Source organism: Balaenoptera physalus (assembly GCF_965194825.1).
Source record: "Balaenoptera physalus genome assembly, chromosome: 4".
NCBI lineage: Eukaryota > Metazoa > Chordata > Mammalia > Artiodactyla > Balaenopteridae > Balaenoptera > Balaenoptera physalus.
In genome coordinates this window covers 138,988,059-139,006,853 of record NC_138891.1, presented here as the reverse complement: position 1 = coordinate 139,006,853, position 18,795 = coordinate 138,988,059, and the positions used below count along the sequence as shown (strand labels likewise).

General features: G+C 44.6%; 1 long non-coding RNA gene across 1 annotated transcript; it reads right to left on the bottom strand.

The window, feature by feature from the left end:
• Positions 1–11,785: 11,785 nt before the first annotated feature.
• LOC309659313 lies at positions 11,786–13,967 on the bottom strand. The gene is made up of 2 exons (XR_014262743.1): positions 11,961–13,967; positions 11,786–11,923 (listed from the first exon to the last, which is right to left on the bottom strand). It is a non-coding gene; the product is annotated as an uncharacterized lncRNA (long non-coding RNA).
• Between the last annotated feature and the right edge of the window lie 4,828 nt (positions 13,968–18,795).

Sequence of the window (18,795 nt, the reverse complement as noted above, 5' to 3'; positions counted from 1 at the left end):
GCCTTTTTTGGATGCCTCATAATTTTGTATTGTTTGCTGGATATTGTTCATGTTGTTATTGAGACTCTGAGTTTTATTGTCTCTCTTTAGAATGTGTTGTATTTTGTCTGACTTAGCAGTTAATGACTGGCAAATCATATATCCACCTGGTGTAACCAATAAGACATATCTAGAACACACAACTAACTCTTACAGCTCAGTAATGAGAAAACAAACAACCCAATAAAAAAAAACACAGGGGCTTCCCTGGTGGCGCAGTGGTTGAGAATCTGCCTGCCAATGCAGGGGACACGGGTTCGAGCCCTGGTCTGGGAAGATCCCACATGCCACGGAGCAACTAGGCCCGTGAGCCACAACTACTGAGCCTGTGTGTCTGGAGCCTGTGCTCCGCAACAAGAGAGGCCACGACAGTGAGAGGCCCGCGCACCGTGATGAAGAGTGGCCCCCGCTTGCCGCAACTGGAGAAAGCCCTCGCACAGAAACGAAGACCCAACACAGCCAAAAATAAATAAATAAAAAATAAATAAAGAATTATTAAAAAGAAAACACAATATTTTAATAGACACTGCACTAAAGAAGGTATACAAATAACAAGTAAGCACTTGAAAAGTTGTTCCACATCATTAGTCATCAGGGAAGTGAAAATTAAAACCACAATGAGGGACTTCTCCGGCAGTCCAGTGGTTAAGACTCCACGCTTCCACTTCAGGGGGAATGGGTTCAACCCCTGGTCAGGAAACTAAGATCCCACATGCCACATGGCGCAGCCAAAAGCAAACAAACAAAAAAACAATGAAATACGATTATATGCCTAGTAGGATAGCTAAAATCAAAGGACTGAAAATTCCAAACATTAGTGAGGATGTGAAGAAACTGGAACACTCATATATTGCTGGTGGGAATGTAAAATGGTACTGCCACTTTCAAAAACCACCTGGCAATTTCCTGAAATGTTAAACAAACATTTATCATATGACCTAGTAATTGTACTCCATTTCCTATGAGAAATTAAAATATATGTCCACACAAAGACTTGCACACAAACATTCACAGCAGCATTCATGATGGCCATATCCATCAACTGATGAAGCAACAAATAAAATTTGGTATATCTATAAATAGAATACAACTTAGCAGTAAAAAAGAATTAACTACTGATATGTGTAACAACATAAATGGACATTAAAACCACTTAAGATGTTAAACAACAAAGATATACTGTATAGCACAAGGAATTTATACCCATTATCTTGTAATAACCTAAAATGGAGTGTAATCTGCAAAAATACTGAATCACTATGCTGTACAGCTGAAATTAACACAATATTATAAATCAACTACACTTCCATAAAAAATAGATAAATAAAAGACATATACCAAAATAAAAAATAAAATATAGCTATGAATACACATTTGAAATCACGTTAAAAAAAGAGATACATCGATCTTAAAAAAAAAAAACTTAAGTGGAAGAATCCAGACACACATGTCTATACAACTATAGAGACAGAAGGAAGACCAATGGTTGCCTGGAATGAAAGTAGGGATGGATTGCAAATGGGCAAGAGGGAATTTTGGGGGATAATGGAAGTCTTCTAAAAGCTGGATTCTGAATTTACTGACTCATCAAACTAGGCACTTAAAATCAGTGAAATTCATGGTAAAGCCAAATTACACCTCAAAAAAGCTATTAAAATGTATTATGTTGAGCGAAAGAAAATTTAATTAAAAGAAAGTATTCAATATATACTGTATTATTCTATTCTATGAGGTTTCAGAAGAAGTAAAGTTAATCTGTAGTGAAATATCATAACAATAGTTACCTCTGAGTATTGTAGGTGGGGATTGATTAGAAGGGGTAATCAGGAACCTTTCTGGAGTGATGGTGATTTCCATAACTTGACAGATGTTTGGTTACACAGTTGTATGCATTTGTCAAAACTCATTAAACACGCATTTAATATTTGTGCATTTCACTCTATATAAATTTTACCTAAAAATAAAGACTATAAATAAATATTGAACTCTAATTAATATTATGCATGTTGCAGCTCCCACACCTGGCTGTGCATTTGAGGCACCTGGGCACCCTTCCACTACAGGAAACGCCAATGCCTGAAGGAAACTCCAAACCATCTTAGGTTTACATTGACTTGTAACCTACCAGAGTCTACCTAACACATAACATCAAATGAAGGAAGGGTTCTTAATACCAAGGATCCTTACTTTTATTGCTCGTCTTAATGTTTTTTCCCTTCGTCACACTTGACTTATTCCCTCAATTTGAAAAAAGCACACTATTTATTTGCATTACAATGATTCAAATATTAGAACAAATCCCACAATCAGTGGGTCCCTTTATGTCATGGTGTTTCCTCTCATTCTTCCTGCATGGCCGTTATAAATGAACCATCCATCTTACCATTGACAACATCTGACACTCAAAGACATAAGGCAATAGGCACTAAATCATTGTTTGCTGTACTAAACAAAATTACTACCCTGAAATCATAAATGGCTAATACTTTTGAGTAAGGAAGCAAATAAAAAGCCAATCCCAATGAACTCAATTTCTCAGTGTCCCCTTTCTAACAGCCTTGTCATTGCTCACCAAACTCCTGAAGCCACGTCTTCACCTTCCCTTCAATGGCAAACTGGCTGCAAGTCTGGTCTGTGTTGAACCAAAGGCAACAAGTCAATGAGTCTTTGGGAAGGATGCTCGGTCCCCCCAGCACGCTGAGCACAGGCTGGGGAGGTGATGGACCACAGGCTCGACGGGAGAGTCTGGTTTAGAGGACCAGAGAGGGGGCCTTTATACGCACCTCTGCGTTCACAGTGCAGCCAGGGCAACACTGACGACAGTAACACTTAGTAAGAATGAGGTCCCACCACCTTGTCCACTGACATGGAAGAGCTTTGTTAACCTTGTTTTGCCTGTTTGTTTCTCAGCTTCCCTCCCAGGTACTCAGGATGACAGGACAGAACCTCAGGCTGCCCGTGGAAACATCCTGCCCGCACGGGGACCCTCAGACCGTACGCATGAGCAAACCGTCCCCACCTACAGCCCCTTCCTGTGCCTTCAGCTTCTCCCCCCTTTTCACCTCCACCCCCCAGTTCTAACTACTCTTGACGGGAATGACCCACAGGCCACAGAGGTTGACACAAAATCCTCAATTCTTGCATTTTCTCAAAAGACACCCAGAAACGCATTGGGAGGAAGGGAAATGTACATTCTTGATCATCTAACATATCGCAGATGGCAACACAGAAATCCTAATTTGTTATCTTATAAATGCTTTTCCCTTCTCATCTATCAAGAGAATCTGAAGGTCTGGGCGGCATAGGCTCAGTTTCCCCAACACGTGCTTCAGAACCTACAAGGACACCTCTGCGCCCGTCTCAGTGCCCGGCTGTCACCAAGGCTGCCTGGAGGGCGTCAGGAGGGACGGGATGGGGGCGCCTCGTGTCCAGTGAACTCAGCTCTCACCATGCACAGGGGAGCGTAGTGGGAATTCGGCTTCGCTTAAAGACAGCAACCTCTTAACAAGCGTGGGCCCTTGTCCACCACGACTGGCCGAATGACCCTTGTGCAAAACAGCCACTCCTGAAAGTGACAGGGCTTTTAATCGAGCTCCGTTTGTCACCAGATAGCAAACACTCATGTTGCTTGCCATCTGCAAGAAACACCCTTTTGAGCAAACACAAAAATAACCATCCGTTGACCTGAGTCCTGGAATTAATGAAACTGGGTCAGATGAACTTTAGATGAGAGATTTACATATAATGATTATTATAACAATAATAACTAACGATAATCAGAATGTTTTCAGCTCTTTTGGTCACAAGACCCCCTGGGCTACCTCAGTAAAGGGGTTACCATGCACAGAAACCCTGGACGACAGCAGAGGTGACGGCCATAGAACAGCCCCCAGAGGAGCCAGGCGTGGCCTTCCGACCAAGACGGGCAGCAAGTGTCACAGATGATGTGTCTAGGGGCCCCTCAGGCCCTCTTGCGTGGCCTCTGCTGTTCCCGGTGTCACCCTCCACCTGAATCCTCCTCTCCTCCTGGCGGCCTGACTCACCTGGAGCTCCCTCTCGCCCACAGCTCTTCTGCCTCGTGACGCCTGCATGAATCAACCAGCCTGTCAAAGGGGGAGGTCAAGAGAAACTTGGCAGAAACCCTGAAACAGAAGAAAACATGTGACCTTTCGCGTACCGTGACAGTGATACCCACTCACACGGCCCCTGAGAGGCTGTTCTCAAGAGTGAGGTCACCAAGATGAAAACGCCATCTGTGTAGAGCAAAGAGTACACCCCCTCGCTGCCTGCCTCCAAACCCTCCTGCCAGTGTGATGATCCGAAAACGGGAGTCACTGCCACCCCGTCACGTAAGCCCCTTGTTCTTGCCCCAAACCCCAGTCTGCCTCCCCGCCTCCATCTTCCCCTCGGACCTGAGGTACCACCAACCTGATCTACTTGGGCTGCATGGGCTCCTGTGGCTACTGCAACATATGACCACACCTTCACTGGCTTTAACAAACACAGGTGGATCGTCTTACGGTTCTGGAGGTCAGAAGTCCAAAATGAGACTTCCATGTCCCCTGAACAAACTCGTTTCTCATTCAAAATCCTTCTTAAGTGTTACATCCTCTGTTACCCACTTTGTTCCTCCTCTGATCCTGTAAATCCTGGAGCTGTGTCCATGCTGTGTTAAAATAACTACGTACGTCAGCCCCTGAGACTGAGAACACACACGCGTCAGGAAACCTTTTCCACTGAAGAGAACTGCCTTTGACACGTCTTAAATTCCATCCATAGACAGTGGGCCGTGTTTCAGGCTTGTGTGTTCTTCCTCGGATCTCGTGGTCTGTCCCTAGACCCTGACTTGGTTGCAGTGGCTTTACAGAACCTTCTGACACCTGGTAAAGCAAGTCTCTCCAGTCCCTATGACTCTTTCTCATTGTGCCTTTCTTGTCTGTCCTCTCAGGAACTGATTCTCCTATATACACTTTAAGGTTGTTTTAACCGATTAAACGCTCTGGGCAAATCAGCGGTTGAGGCGGATGGAAGGAGGGATCACACTGGGAATTGGGGTTTTGGAGGAGATGGAACTGTTATCCGACAACGGTGGTGGTTACACATGTGTATACGTAGGTTGAAACTAATCAAACTGTACACTTATTTTTTTTAATCTTTGGCCACGCTGTGAGGCATGCAGGATCTTAGTTCCCCAACCAGGGGTAGAACCCACGCCCCCTGCATTAGGAGCACGGAGTCTTTACCACTGGACCGCCAGGGAGGTCCCAAACACTTTAAATGTATCCATCCATATCCCGGGGCTGTTGCTGAGAGTTTATGCTGAACGCAGCTAGGACCTTGGCAACTTGGCAAATGAGTGGGCGGTTGGATTGGAACTAAGAAGCTTTGTTTTCCCTCCTTACAAAAGGAAATAAGCGCTTGACCTCATATTAATCATTTAGTTCGTTCGGTACGAATTAGTGCTGCTGGCTAGTCACGTCTCCTTGGATGGCTGGCAGCAAGTCGCCCACAGATGGATGGCTTCCGCGGGTGGCTCAGGGCAGAGTGCCGCCAGGTGAGGCGGCCGGGAGCCCCGTGCGCTGGACACACCCACTCGGCGCTTCGCAGAGGTGCCTTCGCTCAGGATGGCGGCCAGCCAGACCCTCTTCTTGCGGGGCCTCTGCAGCACCTCCTGAGGCAGCCGCCAGGGTTCCGAGACGTGGTACCTCCTTTTGCAGGGTGGAATGCAAGCAAATACTGCCTGGGGAAGTCCCTGTAATCCCCTGAACTGTGCCTGCACAGCGGGGTCTGGATCTCAGCCCTGGGAGGGGCTTGTCTCAGTCCCAGGTGCGATGCCGGCTACCTGTGCCTGTTCTTTCTTTTATTTTTTATTTTTTATTTTTTTGGCCCCAGTGCGCGGCATGCAGGATCTTAGCTCCCCGACCAGGGCCTGAACCCGCGCCCCCTGCACTGGGAGGGTGGAGTCTTAACCCCTGGACCTCCAGAGACGTCTCTGTGCCTGTATTCTTTAGCGTCCTCTTATTAGCCAGTTCCCCAGTACTCCTGTTCGTATCTCTTTATACTAAGCTTTCCCTGTACAAATTTCTGTGTGGTTTCCGTCTTCTAGATGGACCCTGACTGACACACAGGCTAAGCAAACAATTCTGCAGCAAACATCAGCTACCTTTCATGGAGAAGGAAGGACGCCTGAGAAGGTGGGGTCAAAAGTCCGGAGGAACCCAGGTCCACGGAGATGGCCAACGATGATCCCCGGGCCCCAGTACTCCTGCTGCTGTGTAGACCCCTCCCCATTTAGGGACGACCAATAAGATACTGAGGAAATGACAGAGTGAGGAGATAAGTCGTAGAGACTTTGTAGCTTCTGCCTAAAGCTCTTGGCATACTGGACTTGGTGGAAGCTAGGTGCTATGTGAGGATGCTATAGGGGTCATACGCAGAGATCCCCATGGTGAGGAAATGAAGCTTCTGCCTGAATTCAGTGACGACCTAAAGCCTCTTACCAACGGTCTGGAAGGGAGATATCTTGTCAGGAGACCCTCCAGGCCCAGTCGAACCTTCAGATGACTGCAGCCCTGATGGACATCTTGACTACAACCTCAGCTCTAGTGACCCCAAGCCCAACTATCCCATTGAGCTTCTCCCAAATCCCTCACCCAAGGAGACTGTGAGATAATAAATGGTTATTATTTTAAAGCCACTAACTTTGGGGGTAACTTGTTATACAGTATTAAATAATGTATACACATAGTCTCAAAGTATCTCCCATCAAATGCTTATGACTTACAAAGGGAAAGCTAATAACTTTACAGTGGAGAAAACTGAAAAATACCACTTTAACCAAGGGATCAAAGTTAACATCACCAGTAATAAGATATAACAAAAGCCTATGCCTCCTGGTGTGATGTAATGAGAAGAGCACAATATCACTTCTTGGTATTCTTACCAAAAATGCATAACCCTAATTTAACCACAAAAAAAATCAGAAAAGACAAATCCAATGGAAATTCTATAAAATACCTGGGTGGAACTCTTCAAAAGTGTGAAGGTCCTGAAAGACAAAGACTGGGGAATTGTCCTAGAGTATAGGAGACAGAAGAGACATGACAACTAAATGCGATGCATGATTGTGGTCCAGAAAAACAACATTAGTGGGACAGCTGATGAAATCTGCATAAGGACTGTAGATCAGTGAATAGTATAGTATTAGTGTTAACCTCCTGATTTTCATAGTTGTATTATGGCTACAGAACATGGTTACTTTAGAGGAAACTGGATGAAAAGTATCCGAGAACCCTCTGCACTATGTTTGTAACTTTTTAATAATCCTGAAATTATTTAAAAATTAAAAGTTAAAACTAATATTCCTTAAAAATGAAGGTAAGGAATAGTTTCAAATATCAAAAACTAAAGTAATTCACTACCAGTAGACTGCAATTAAAAAAACCCGAAAACTTAAAAGGTGTCCTTCAAGCAGAATGAAAACAATCCTAGTTGGAAGCTCAGAGATGCAGGAAGGAATGAAGAGTATGAAAAAGGGTGAATCTTACTGTGGGTAAATCCTACTGACTGCTGACTTCATAGAAAGCAATAAAATCTACTGTGGGCTAAAAATAGACAGAGTTCAGATATGATAATCATATCATGTAAATTGAGAAATATGTACAGTTAAAAATATTCTAAGATCCTTGCATTGTCTAGAAAGAGGGTGAAGTGTTTTAATAATAGTAGCCTTAGATAAATGAGTGTCACACTTTTTAATCTCTATGGTTACCACTAAAAGACAAGTGGAGTGTTGGATAACTTCCAGACTAATGGGGGAAAATAGAATGATAATTGAAAAATATACAATCAACCCAAAAGAAGATGAAAATGACATAGAAATAGAAATCACTGGGGAAAAAAAGAGTATGTAATATAATTCTAAATAATGTATAATTCCAAATATATTCTTACTTATATTAAATCTAAAATCTAACATATAATTAATATGGAATCAATGTACAATTCCAAATATATCAGCAATTATATTAAATCTAAGTGGATTGAAAGTCCAATTAAAAACAAAAAGACTTTCAGAGTGGATAAAAATATGTCCAGTCTGACTCTATGCTGTTGACAAAAGACAGATAAAAAACCAAAGGATACAGAAAGGCTGAAAGTAAAAGGATAGTAAAAGATATATTATGCAAACACTAATCAAAAGATAACTGGTAAAACTGTACAAATTATAAAGAAAGTCAGGAGTAAGACAAGGAGGTCCACTATGTTTTCTACCACTCCAATAACTGCACTGGAATTATTAGCTAATGTCACTAGATGAGAGAACAACAAAATGATAATCACTGGAAGGAAAATATAAAACATCCCTGTTTGCAGATGATTTTATTGCATACTAGAAAAGTACAAAAGAGTCCATGGACAATATACTAAAAAAAAAAAAAAAATGAGAGAATTTAGTAAGGATATAAAATTAACATTAAAATACCATAAAATAAATAGCCTTCCTATATTCATATAATAACCAATTAGAAGATATAAGGGAAGAGAAGAATCCCACTTACAGTACAAACAAAAAAGGAAAAATACCTCAGTGTAAAATTTAAAAGAATTGTGTAAAACTTTTATGAGAAAATTTTAAAACACTCCTGAAAGACACAAAAGTGGATTTAACCAATGAAGACAGACCACGTTCTTGGATAAGATGACTCAACATCAAAGGGAATCAATTCTTCCCAAGTCAATTCATCATTCACAGAATTTTCTTCTGAAATTAGATATATTTATTTGAAAGGTCATATGGAAAAAAATAAACCAGCAAGAATAACTGGGAAAACTGTGAGGAAAAGAGTGATAAATTGGGGGTACTGGCCTGCCAGATACTAAAACGTGCCACAGAACCTCTGCAATGAAAACAGTGTGCTTGTGGCATATGGATAGGCTTACACACTATGCAACACGTTAGAAGGTACGAAAGACCCAAGCAATTATGACAGTTAACATATGACAAAGATACATGTGAAATCTTTAATTAATGGGAGAAAGATGGACTTTTTAATAAAAGGTGTTGAAACACCCACATAGCCATTTGGGGAAATACAAAATCGAATCCTTGCCTCACGAGATACAATAGAATAAATTACAAATGGATCAAAGATTTAAATGTAAAAAATGAAACTATTAAACATATTAGAGTGGGGAAAACTGTTCTATCACCCAAAATATAGAGAACAAACTTCTGGATCTAAGGAGATTTAAGAAACAGAACAACTAAATGCAATGTCTGGACCTTGATTGAATCCTAGTTTGAACAAATCAGCAGTGAAATATAGTTGGGGGACAATGGGGAAATTTGACTATGGACCTGGTATTGGATGACAGTAAGGAATTACTGTTAATTTTGCTTGGTTAAGCAGGAAATTGTCATTTTTTACAGATGCAAATTACTGAAGTAATTTGGGGTGCAATATCATGTTTTCAGCAAAAAAAAAAAAAAAAAAAGGTAAGTTGAAGTGATTTTGGCATATTATCATAGAAACTCAAAAAGTCTCTGAATGCTTCTAGTTTGGGAAGCTCATTGCCTTTTTGTCCTTACCGCAGTTAGAAACTATAGCTGGAAATTTGTCATAAAAACTATCGTTCTAGAAAATGCCCCAAATGGCACCCCAATCAAACTCTAACCAGTGGACATTCACATTCAGCTGTGCCTGATGTGGCTTAGTACCTAAGGATTGCCGTGGCCCCAAAGGCCAGCCAGGGCAGCTGCCAGGGGGATTTGCAAAAGGGAAAGAGGAAATAATTCCTCCCGAGGACATAGAGGCCCAGGAGCCCGATCTGAGGACAGCAAACCAGTGGAATTGTCTGGAAGGAGTCCTGCAGTGGGGCGTGCCCAGAGCTTTCCCAGCCCCCCAGCACTGGGGGCCCAGGGCAGCACTGGGGGCCCAGGGCAGCACTGGGGGCCCAGGGCAGCACTGGGGAAATGAGCGCTGGGGTGAAGGGGTTGCTCCACTTTCTCAGCTCTGCAGATCTGAGACCAGGCCGCCAGGGAAGTGATGGGCAGACAGTGCTTTCAGGGCCCGCTGGAGATTAGCCCAGGATGCCTGGAGACGGGCCATTCCAGCAGCAGGACTGTGACGTCACGCTCCGCAGGTCTTGGGGAGACCTAGGGCTGGGCGTGGACAGGTCAGGGAGGGGCGGGGGCGGAACTAGGGAGATTCTCTCTTTTCACCACAGTTCCTCTTTCATCCCAAGGCTGCTGTGTCTTGGGAGAACTTGGTCACACAAGAACAAACCCTTTCTCAGGGTTGAAAGTTAGTCCGAGAAAGGAGAGAAGATGCAGACTCACCGTTTCCAGGGCAAAAGTCACCACTCAGCTTGACCGGAAGCATCACAGATGGGCAGTTAGCTGGTCCCCTGCAGCCGTGGGCCTTTCTAGAAAGACTGAGCCATCAATGCTCTAGAGGTAGTTTTAAGGTCCAAGAAGTTTCCTGTGACAGTATGTTAACACGTGCTGTCACCTCCCAACCCGAGGTTTATATATCTAATCTTGAATAGGGTTTATTTTCATCTTAGAAAACCCTGATGCTGCTCTTGTGACTCTGGTCTATGTGGTGACATTGGGCTTCTGTCCCATGTCTCTCAACGGAAGAGTGTCACCTGGGACCCAGATGGGCACACTTCCCAAGCCCAGACTTTTCATCATCACAGATTTTTTGCAATTTAGGCTTATAAAACATATAACCATTTATTAAATACTCAGAGACCCAAAGAAACTTGTCTATTTTTTAAAAATTGTCTTCAGGTTCAAAAAACAAAATTCCTTTGGTGCAATTCTTACCTATTTTTTTTGTTTTCCTTCACCCCTTTCCCGGTCTTCGGTTGTGGTCCAATGCCTGTTCCAGCCCCCTTCAAGCCACCTGCACCCCTACCCTGGCCTCTTGAGAGCTGGCATGTCACCCTCACTCCAGCCCCACCCAGCCCCGTTCAGCCTGGTTGCTGGATGCACAAAGGACGCCTTCGATGGCTCCCAGCCCCAAGCCTCCGATCTGTGCAAATGAAACAAAAAGAATCTGCCCCAGGGTGGTATCCACTGTAAAACAAAGAATGTTACCCACCATTCTGTTCTACAAGGATTAAGCCTTAGTCACTGCTGTCGGGAACTGCAGTTCACCCTGAAAGAAATTCAGGACAGAAAACAGGAAGAGGCACTCTGTGCTTTGGAAAAAACATGCCCCTCAGATAGTTGGATGTATATCTCAGAAAGAACTTTAATGAACCCAGATTCTTGCATCTTCCCTTGCATAGAAAAGCACTAAAATCATTAACTGAGATACCTATTCCTTGTGACTAGCAGTATGTTTTACCAAGATGTGTGCTTGACTGCACGTATTCCTGAGCCAAAAATCGTGTATATTCTGGTTCTCCCCCCACCTCTTTGGAACAGTCCCCTCAGAGCTACTGAGAGGTTGTTTCCTGGGCTATAGTCCTCAGTAAGATCCTTGAATAAAACTTAACTCATAATTCTTACATTGTGTGTTTTTCTTTCAGTCAACACCGTGAATGGAGGTGTAGCACCCCTCTGTTTCCCTAAAGCCAGAGGGGTAGAGGTAGCTGATCCCTCTCTCTGGCCTGAGAATGTTCTGCCAGGTACAAGAGTGAGACATGGTGTCTCTCCATCCGTCATTCTGTGAGCAACTTCCTGCTTCAGGGAGTCCCAAACACACAAACTTCAAAAAGCTTGTGGAAAGAGACTTAACGGGTCTGGCCATATTCTCTTCCTTTCCAGGAAGCAAATGCTCCCATTCATTCTTTTACTCCACAGGCATCCCGCATCCTGTATTGACTTTACCCTAAGCATTGGAGAGAGAGGAGGAAGGAGAAGCAGGCCCTGCCCTCCAGCTGCTGGCCAGAGAGACATTGTTAACTTTGACACATTGGGCGATGTCTGGGGTTGCACACAGGAGCCATAGAACACAGGCAGGACCCTGGGTCATGGACGGAGGGGGCACTGGCGAGGACCAGGAAAGCATCACAGAGGATCAGGCTGGGAGCAAAGGCTGATGCAGGCACATTTGAGAGGCTGGTGAAGCTGGAACACAGGAGGCTGTGGCTCAGTGGGGCAGGTGGGTGTCAGCTCTTGAATGAATTTTCTAGAACCTTAAATTATATCCTGGCAGTGATGGGGTAGGATTTTAAATGGAAGAGGTCAATGTTTGTCTGTGAGAATGCTATCAGGTAAGTGATGGACCGGGGGCCTAGGAGCCAAGAGACAGAGCTGGAGTTGGGGTGGAGGCTTGGATGGGAGGCGGTTTGGGGTAATGGTGAGTGAACTCGCTCAGTCTGCAAACCTAGGCTTGAAAACTGACTCCAAAATTAATAGCTCTGCGACCTTAGGCCAGTTACTGAGCTGCAGGTAACAGTCCTTACCTTCTGGGCAGCTAGAACAACTAATAAGAACTGACAGTTACTAAGCTCTGCTATGTGCCAGGCACTGTTCTAAGATTATTTATAATGTAATATAAATGTATTTAATCCTATAATAACCTACAGGGTGGGTAATAGTCTTATCCCCATTTTACAGATGAAGAAACTGAGACCCAGAGAAGTTGAGTACCCTGGTCGATCAGAAGCACAGGAGTCTGAGAACTTGTGGTTGGCATCTGAAGTGGGGGCAGTCTTGCGGGACTGAACCCTTTAACATGCAGAATTTGATACTAACGCCAGGTAGATAGTGTCAGAATTGAATTGAATTGTTGGGCACCCGGTTGAAGTCTGCAGAGAACCAGGAAACTGGTTGGCATCAGGAGGAAAAGGTAAACCTTTCAACGCCTTTGCACAGGCAAACAGATGAGTGGAGGTCAGGCATCCGAGGACAGACCTTGTCAGTAGACAAGCTTTGAGCCACAAACTGGTCTATCACTCCTTGCTGCTGGACATGGGGCTGTCCCATTGGTGGTTCTCTGCATCATGGCCTGGTCCTGTACCAACAGACCATGGCCCAAAGACTCTTTGGGGAGCAGAGATTGTTTCTGGGAGTAGGGCCAGAGGGTCCTGGACCCCCTTCCCAAACTTGCCTTTTGGTGTACTTATCTGGAGACTGAATCCACTTATTCTTTCTTTGCTCCATCTATTATAGGAGAAGGCAGATTTTTATTTATTTATTTTTGGCTGCATTGGTCTTTGTTGCTGCTTGCGGGCTTTCTCTAGTTGCGGCGAGTGGGGTATACTCTTCATTGTGGTGCGCGGGCTTCTCATTGCGGTGGCTTCTCTTGTTGCAGAGCATGAGCTCTAGGCATGCAGGCTCAGTAGTTGTGGTGCATGGGCTTAGTTGCTCTGCAGCATGTGGGATCTTCCCTGACCAGGGCTCAAACCCATATCCCTTGCATTGGCAGGTGGATTCTTTAGCACTGCACCACCAGGGAAGTCCCGAAGGCAGACTTTTTAAGAGGTCAGATATTAAATGTCTTAGGTTTTCTGGGCCAAGAGGCAAAACTCTAGGATATTGTGTAGGAATTTATTTATATAATAAACAAAAAAATTTAATTGGTGAAAGCCAAATATAATAATAATTGAGTATAATTTTTGTGTAATACAGGTCTAGTAATAAGAATAATTTGAATTCTTTGGGGGGATAACATTTCACTTAATTGAAATTCAAAGCTAGTGATCAGTATCAAAATTAATTGCACACCTTTATATGTTAATGCTGATTTGTAATGAGATTTTACATATTTCATGTTTGAAAATGTCTTCCCACGGATAGGTACTTCCCAATACTGATATCAGTCAATGAGCACAAGATTTTTAACTGCACATATTTATCGCTTGAAAGACATTTATAGGGAATTCCCTGGTGGTCCAGTGGTTAGGACTCCACGTTTCCACTGCAGGGGACATGGGTTGGATCCCTGGTTGGGGAACTAAGATCCTACTTGCTGTGCAGCAGAGTGGCAAAAAAAGAAAAGAAAAGAAAGAAAGAAAGACATTTATAGATTTCTATTAGATTTTTCTCTTGATGTTTGCTTTTTAGCAGATTAATCACTTCAGTTGAAGGTTATATGGAAGCTCCTCAATTGCAGTTAATGGATTTTGAAATGTGCACATTTCTTTTGGGTTTACATTAAGGTCTAAAAACGGCTCCTGGAACTGTAGTATGAGCTCAGATAATATACCTGCTGCAAACGTGTGTGGGAATAATGGAACTCTTGTTTCTTGTTTCAACTTATGACAACATGTTAACATTAGTTGTGATCCCAACAACGTTAGTTCTTGTTGAAATGACTTTACCATAGTGTGAATTCCATGTATAAACAGTTTTCCCTTGTGATTTTAGATAGATTTCATTAAGAAACATTATCAATCTGCAGCAAAAGCTAATTTCCAAAGCTGTTCAGTGTTTGACAACAGTGGTTGAGGGCAGTTCTTCTTATTCAGAAAAGTTTCAGTCTTGGTCCTGAGGTCAAAAATTGAAATGAACTTTACGACTACTAAACCATTGAACTGCTATGTTATAGACCAGGTCAGGACTTTCAGCTACTATTTGTGACAAGCATTCATGGAACTGTTGCCAGGTAAGTCCACAACAGCAACTGAAGTTCACTGTTGACAATATTGGTTCAATAACACATGATTCAAATATTTTCCACAACATACCCATTGATTTAAATAATACAACAAATAAACCTACACTTTAACACCTTATCATCACAAGCATTGTAAGTTTGTTCTGTTAATCCTTTTTCTACTCTTCACATATTTTTTCCACCATCAGTTGTAGCACATCTTAGCAGATTGCACTTCAGGTTGTACTCAGTTTCTCAACTTTGAAAATATTTTTGCCTGTAGTTGTTACATCACAGGCTATGGACAAAGGCTAATTTCCAACTTAGCACAGGCTCCTCAAGTAAGCTAACATACATCAACTCTTGTAACAAGAGTCACAGAAAAACACTCAAAATCATTTGCTTTGTTTTTTAATTGACTATTGATGTTACTCCTGTTGTCTGCAAAATCTTGGAGCAACTGTTATCATTGAAAGGCTGGTGGTAGTTCTAAAAAGGCTTACTTTCTCTGGTGGTGTTTCTTCAGCTGCTGCATCACACACGATTGAATTAACCCACCAGTGTGGCTTTCCTTGCTTGCCTAATAAATGAGCCAATCAGAAACTGACTTTGGTTGCAGCCTCCTTTTCAATTTTTATTTCTGTGAAGGAATTCTGTGATTAGATGTTCAATTTTAAATTTTCTAATTTTCCTGACCATTGCTTTCTTGTGAGTTAGAAGTCATTTGTTGGACGTTTAGACTGGTAATGCCAACATATATTGTATTGGTAATGCCAACATATATTGTATTCTTTGTAATGTGACAGCTACCATATCATTGCGTGTTGCCACCTAATTCAGGAACAGAATAACCCACACTCCATCATGTCTTAAAAGCTGTGATATTTGAAATCCACTTTCCTCTTCTCTTGTTTTGACATAATGACCACACTGGTAATAAAAAATAAATGCGTGGCATGGTAAAATATGCAGCACTGAAAATGCTGTTGATTTATAACTGTCACTGCCACGTGTAGGGCACCAAACAGCAGGGCAAAATGAGTGTGCCACGCATGCTCTCTGTGGCAACTCCTCAACGCTGCCAGTGTAGCAAAAAGCAACCACAGGCAATATGCAAATTTTAAAAAGTGGTGGTGTTCCAATAAGACTTCATTTATGGGTACTGAAATTTTAAATTTCATATAATTTTCACAACGTGAAATGTTATTCATTTGATGTTTTTCAACCATTTAAAATATAAAAACCATTCTTAGCTGGGCGGGCCATACCAAAGCAGGAGGGTGGCTGTAATTTGCCAACACCTAATCTTTGGCGACAGACAGGAAGCAGAGGCCAAAGTCATCCCCGCTTTTCCGGAGTCTCCTGTTCCTGAGGGGCCCACCGCCCTGGAAAGATGTGCTGAGAGCTTGCTGCCAGCCGCATGTGGGCAAATGCAAGTAACAGCAGCAAGGAGCGAGCAAGCTGAAATGCTTCAGAGAGAAGAAAAAAGGGAAGGCTTCCCTGATAACCACTAACACAGAATGAATCTCCTTATTTTGTCTTCCATTTACAACTCTATTTTTATCTTTGTTCAGAGAGTCTTCAAGAGCCTCACTGAATCCAGAGGCATGGGCTGGGGGCCTGAATTACAGTCTGGAATTGCACAATCTGTCTGGACTCGGCGGACAGCTGGGAAAGGCAAGAGGGGCCTATGGCTGCCACGTGGGAGAAACAGTCTCAGTGAAGGGCTCCCGACTTTGTCACACGACACCCCAGACACCAGCCTGAAACACCGCCGGGGAAGAGGTGAAGCCGGAATAAGAATGCTGGACCCTGGAAACCAGAAGGAACAAAAATGACCTCGGGAGAAAGGGAGGGGGGCTTGGAGCAGCATTTAGAAGAGGAGCAAGGAGAAGCAGCAGGATCTCCGTCTTCACTCTTCAGAGTCTCCCGGGAGCTATTTTAGTTACACAGTTAAATGAAAAGACAATCAGAGATAAACCTGTTCAACATTTCCAGGTTCAGGAAAGCCATGTCTATCGTGGTTCATGAGAACAATGCAGTCCTTCCGGAATAACTAAGCTTACTCAGCCCATAAGCCAAGAGTCTACATGAATTGATATTGGTCTCACCGGTAACTCCGCTTCGGGTGGTCCCAGCAGCTGGAGGGATCTTCCGGCTGCAGGTTGTGGTATGTGATCCCCAAAGTCGAGGTCATTGTGGTGGCCAGAGCCTGGCCTGGAAGTTGGAGGCCGTCACTGGTCAGGTGTGGCATCTTGAACAAGCTGCTTCAACTCTTAGGTTTTCTCCAAGGCTTCTCTTAGGTTTTCACCTCGCCCAGCGAGGTGCCAGCCAGTGATTCTCGCCCTTGCACGTACGTATGAATTGCCCACAGCCGTTGTTCATATGCAGGTTCTGCGCAGGTCTGGACCGGGCCTGAGCATCTGCGTTTCTAACAGGCAGAATGGGCGGTGCTGACGCTGCAGTCCCCAGACTACGCCAGGTGGCGAGGGCCTAGACGAGCTCTCTGCCCTCGCTAGTCCTAAATCAGCCAAAGGCTCCAGGCAGGCGTGGGCTCTTACTGTTCCAAGTATACAGGTTTCCCTGGTGAAAGTGCCCGGGCTCTCCTCCCACCTCCCTTTACGTCATCTCAGTCACCATCACCTGCTCACAGAAGGACCAAAATCTACCACCCCAGGCCTCACCTTCACCCCTTCGACCTGTCCTTTTATGTCAAATTATCTACTTGACATGCCCACTTAAATGTCCTGTAAGCCCTTAGCACTCAAAGTCCTGAACTGCAGGGAGATGGTATAGGAGACCTGCTCTACCTCAAACGCTCCCGATACCAGTAACAGCACGGCCGCCACCAAGCTGCTCAGGCCGACGCCTCCACTCCGGCCCCCCGCCGCCCCTCACTCTGTCCGAGCCACACCCCAGGCCTGCCAGCTCTCCTTCCTAAGCAGCTCCGGACTCCATCCGCTCATGAACAGATACCTGCAAGGCCTCTCACTTCCTCATTTCGTCAGGCTCTGAACAGACTCTTTCTTCGAGATTCTAGAACATTCCCACCACCTCCTGGCTAACTCCCATTCACCCATTAGATTAGCAGCCTAACCCTCAATTCCTCAGGGAAACCCCTTCCAGCCCCTGGACCAGAAGCGGGTCCCTGTTCACACCCTGACCCTAATAACACTCAGCTCAGCTGGAGTTGAGCCCCACTCCCAGGGACAGTGATGGACTTGGCCTCACCCCTAGGACGTAGCCAAGTGCCTTGCACAGGACAGGTGGTCATGATACATTTCTCCCGTGTAGTCCTCATGTCACCTGCCTCAAGACATACCCCCTCCCTCCAGCTAGTAAGACATTTTACTTCAGAGTAGGACTTTCCATTTATAAATTCTACTTCCAGGGTTAGTACTGATTGCTTTCCTTGATTCGGAGTGTCTTCTGCAGGCAGCAGGGGAGACGTTTCAAGTTCACTCCGGTTTTATCCGACCAGTGAGGGGAGTCACTGCTAGCGCCCCGCTCCTCGTGAAAGCCAGGCAGGGCCCTCACCCACAGAGCACACCGAGCTGCGGAGAAGGACCGCAGCTGGTGACTACGGGGGAAGCCTCACAGGGCAAGTCCTAACTTGACCCCTCCTGGACCAGTACAGATGTGAAGTCATTGCCCTTACACGTGGGCAGGAGGCACCTTCAGAAAAGTGTCCACGGTCTCAGCAGCGCCCACCTCCCCACGCCGGGGGCAGGACCTGGGCGACAGTCGTACTGAGTCAGAGTGGTGGTGATGAAGGCCGTGTGAGGCCCCTGCAAGCGGCAGAGCACCTCTCAGGTCTGACAGCAGTCTTAGATTCACCCCATCCTACCCTGATCCGAGGTGTGCAGTCAGCGCCAGGGCTCCTGCTGGCCAGGCCCTCACGCCAAAGGCATGCCCGGAGGGCGGAGATGTGCCAGCAGGTCAGGGAAAGACGGAGCGCTATTCAGAGGCACAAAAGCAGCCCAGTTTGGTTTACAACAAGAAGGCTGTCTATTGTATGTGAAATTTAGGATCATGGGGAACTCTTGTCTCCCCAAAGCATTGTATCTACCTCAGGGAAACATTTAAATCCGTTATTAGATCCATCGTGAGCTCCATCCAGCTGCAGCCACAGGCCACGTTAGGCACGTGCTCCTGTGCGGTGACGTCAACCACATCCGTATGTTCTAACTCGAAGGAA